Below are 4,768 nucleotides of genomic sequence, written 5' to 3'. Positions count from 1 at the left end.
CTCTCACTGACACAAACACTTGACTTTGTCCTCCTGTCTCTCACTGACACAAACACTAAACTTTGTCCTCCTGTCTCTCACTGACACAAACACTTGACTTTGTCCTCCTGTCCCTCACTGACACAAACACTTGACTTTGTCCTCCTGTCCTCTCACTGACACAAACACTACTTTGTCCTCCTGTCCCTCACTGACACAAACACTTGACTTTGTCCTCCTGTCCTCTCACTGACACAAACACTTGACTTTGTCCTCCTGTCTCTCACTGACACAAACACTTGACTTTGTCCTCCTGTCTCTCACTGACACAAACACTTGACTTTGTCCTCCTGTCTCTCACTGACACAAACACTTGACTTTGTCCTCCTGTCCTCTCACTGACACAAACACTTGACTTTGTCCTCCTGTCCCTCACTGACACAAACACTTGACTTTGTCCTCCTGTCTCTCACTGACACAAACACTTGACTTTGTCCTCCTGTCCCTCACTGACACAAACACTTGACTTTGTCCTCCTGTCCTCTCACTGACACAAACACTTGACTTTGTCCTCCTGTCTCTCACTGACACAAACACTTGACTTTGTCCTCCTGTCTCTCACTGACACAAACACTTGACTTTGTCCTCCTGTCTCTCACTGACACAAACACTTGACTTTGTCCTCCTGTCCCTCACTGACACAAACACTTGACTTTGTCCTCCTGTCTCTCACTGACACAAACACTTGACTTTGTCCTCCTGTCTCTCACTGACACAAACACTTGACTTTGTCCTCCTGTCTCTCACTGACACAAACACTTGACTTTGTCCTCCTGTCTCTCACTGACACAAACACTTAACTTTGTCCTCCTGTCTCTCACTGACACAAACACTTGACTTTGTCCTCCTGTCCCTCACTGACACAAACACTTGACTTTGTCCTCCTGTCCTCTCACTGACACAAACACTTTGTCCTCCTGTCCCTCACTGACACAAACACTTGACTTTGTCCTCCTGTCTCTCACTGACACAAACACTTGACTTTGTCCTCCTGTCTCTCACTGACACAAACACTTGACTTTGTCCTCCTGTCTCTCACTGACACAAACACTTGACTTTGTCCTCCTGTCTCTCACTGACACAAACACTTGACTTTGTCCTCCTGTCTCTCACTGACACAAACACTTGACTTTGTCCTCCTGTCTCTCACTGACACAAACACTTGACTTTGTCCTCCTGTCTCTCACTGACACAAACACTTGACTTTGTCCTCCTGTCTCTCACTGACACAAACACTTGACTTTGTCCTCCTGTCCCTCACTGACACAAACACTGACTTTGTCCTCCTGTCTCTCACTGACACAAACACTTGACTTTGTCCTCCTGTCCCTCACTGACACAAACACTTGACTTTGTCCTCCTGTCTCTCACTGACACAAACACTTGACTTTGTCCTCCTGTCCCTCACTGACACAAACACTTGACTTTGTCCTCCTGTCCCTCACTGACACAAACACTTGACTTTGTCCTCCTGTCTCTCACTGACACAAACACTTGACTTTGTCCTCCTGTCTCTCACTGACACAAACACTTGACTTTGTCCTCCTGTCTCTCACTGACACAAACACTTGACTTTGTCCTCCTGTCTCTCACTGACACAAACACTTGACTTTGTCCTCCTGTCTCTCACTGACACAAACACTTGACTTTGTCCTCCTGTCTCTCACTGACACAAACACTTGACTTTGTCCTCCTGTCCCTCACTGACACAAACACTTGACTTTGTCCTCCTGTCTCTCACTGACACAAACACTTGACTTTGTCCTCCTGTCTCTCACTGACACAAACACTTGACTTTGTCCTCCTGTCCCTCACTGACACAAACACTTGACTTTGTCCTCCTGTCTCTCACTGACACAAACACTTGACTTTGTCCTCCTGTCCCTCACTGACACAAACACTTGACTTTGTCCTCCTGTCCCTCACTGACACAAACACTTTGTCCTCCTGTCCCTCACTGACACAAACACTTTGTCCTCCTGTCCCTCACTGACACAAACACTTGACTTTGTCCTCCTGTCTCTCACTGACACAAACACTTGACTTTGTCCTCCTGTCCCTCACTGACACAAACACTTGACTTCGTCCTCCTGTCTCTCACTGACACAAACACTTGACTTTGTCCTCCTGTCCCTCACTGACACAAACACTTGACTTTGTCCTCCTGTCCCTCACTGACACAAACACTTGACTTTGTCCTCCTGTCTCTCACTGACACAAACACTTGACTTTGTCCTCCTGTCTCTCACTGACACAAACACTTGACTTTGTCCTCCTGTCCCTCACTGACACAAACACTTGACTTTGTCCTCCTGTCTCTCACTGACACAAACACTTGACTTTGTCCTCCTGTCCCTCACTGACACAAACACTTGACTTTGTCCTCCTGTCCCTCACTGACACAAACACTTGACTTTGTCCTCCTGTCCCTCACTGACACAAACACTTGACTTTGTCCTCCTGTCTCTCACTCACACAAACACTTTGTCCTCCTGTCCCTCACTGACACAAACACTTTGTCCTCTTGTCCCTCACTGACACAAACACTTGACTTTGTCTTCCTGTCCCTCACTGACACAAACACTTGACTTTGTCCTCCTGTCCCTCACTGACACAAACACTTTGTCCTCCTGTCTCTCACTGACACAAACACTTGACTTTGTCCTCCTGTCCCTCACTGACACAAACACTTTGTCCTCCTGTCTCTCACTGACACAAACACTTGACTTTGTCCTCCTGTCTCTCACTGACACAAACACTTTGTCCTCCTGTCTCTCACTGACACAAACACTTGACTTTGTCCTCCTGTCCCTCACTGACACAAACACTTTGTCCTCCTGTCTCTCACTGACACAAACACTTGACTTTGTCCTCCTGTCCCTCACTGACACAAACACTTTGTCCTCCTGTCTCTCACTGACACAAACACTTGACTTTGTCCTCCTGTCCCTCACTGACACAAACACTTTGTCCTCCTGTCCCTCACTGACACAAACACTTGACTTTGTCCTCCTGTCCCTCACTGACACAAACACTTTGTCCTCCTGTCCTTCACTGACACAAACACTTGACTTTGTCCTTCTGTCCCTCACTGACACAAACACTTCGTCCTCCTGTCTCTCACTGACACAAACACTTGACTTTGTCCTCCTGTCCCTCACTGACACAAACACTTTGTCCTCCTGTCTCTCACTGACACAAACACTTGACTTTGTCCTCCTGTCTCTCACTGACACAAACACTTGACTTTGTCCTCCTGTCTCTCACTGACACAAACACTTGACTTTGTTCTCCTGTCCCTCACTGACACAAACACTTGACTTTGTCCTCCTGTCCTTCACTGACACAAACACTTGACTTTGTCCTCCTGTCCCTCACTGACACAAACACTTTGTCCTCCTGTCTCTCACTGACACAAACACTTGACTTTGTCCTCCTGTCCCTCACTGACACAAACACTTTGTCCTCCTGTCTCTCACTGACACAAACACTTGACTTTGTCCTCCTGTCTCTCACTGACACAAACACTTGACTTTGTCCTCCTGTCTCTCACTGACACAAACACTTGACTTTGTCCTCCTGTCCCTCACTGACACAAACACTTGACTTTGTCCTCCTGTCCCTCACTGACACAAACACTTGACTTTGTCCTCCTGTCCCTCACTGACACAAACACTTGACTTTGTCCTCCTGTCTCTCACTGACACAAACACTTGACTTTGTCCTCCTGTCTCTCACTGACACAAACACTTGACTTTGTCCTCCTGTCTCTCACTGACACAAACACTTGACTTTGTCCTCCTGTCTCTCACTGACACAAACACTTGACTTTGTCCTCCTGTCCCTCACTGACACAAACACTTGACTTTGTCCTCCTGTCCCTCACTGACACAAACGCCTCCAATTGCGTGCCAATAGTTTGGCCGGCTTTCCGGATCAGATTATCAATCCGGTTTGAGTCCCTTTTGCTGGTGCTGCTCCCCCAACAAAGCACTGCAAAGTACAGTGCACTACAAAGTACAGTGCACAGGCCACTACAAAGTACAGTGCACTGGCCACTACAAAGTACAGTGCACTGGCCACAACACACTGATAAAAGATCTCCAACACACATTGAAGGACCTAAGCTTCCTCAGGAAAAAGAGTCTGCGCATGCCCTTCTTGTAAACAGCTTTGCAGTTGTCCTTCCAGTCCAGTCTTCTGTTCAAGTGGACTCCCAGGTACTTGTACTGCTCCACTACTAAGCTCATTCAGACTAAAGTGGTGGCAAATTGAAGAAAACAGACATTAAAATATGAGAACTGGAAAGGAGATCAAACAAAATCCATCAAACTAGTAATAAATGTTAGCTTGTACAGCATTAGCCTGACTCTGCTACACAATCAGTGACTAATTATTTCTCTAATTCTATGAATATTATCAGCTTCTTTTCCTCAGCATCACACCCACTTTCTTCCTGCATGGCTGTTGATCTCTCCTTTTAAGATATGACTTGTTGTTGATCTCTCCTTTTAAGCTATGACTTGTTGTTGATCTCTCCTTTTAAGCTCTGACTTGTTGTTGATCTCTCCTTTTAAGCTCTGACTTGTTGATCTCTCCTTTTAAGCTCTGACTTGTTGTTGATCTCTCCTTTTAAGCTCTGACTTGTTGATCTCTCCTTTTAAGCTCTGACTTGTTGTTGATCTCTCCTTTTAAGCTCTGACTTGTTGTTGATCTCTCCTTTTAAGCT

Source organism: Entelurus aequoreus, linkage group LG22, assembly GCF_033978785.1.
Source record: "Entelurus aequoreus isolate RoL-2023_Sb linkage group LG22, RoL_Eaeq_v1.1, whole genome shotgun sequence".
Classification (NCBI taxonomy): domain Eukaryota; kingdom Metazoa; phylum Chordata; class Actinopteri; order Syngnathiformes; family Syngnathidae; genus Entelurus; species Entelurus aequoreus.
This window is presented reverse-complemented; position numbering follows the sequence as displayed.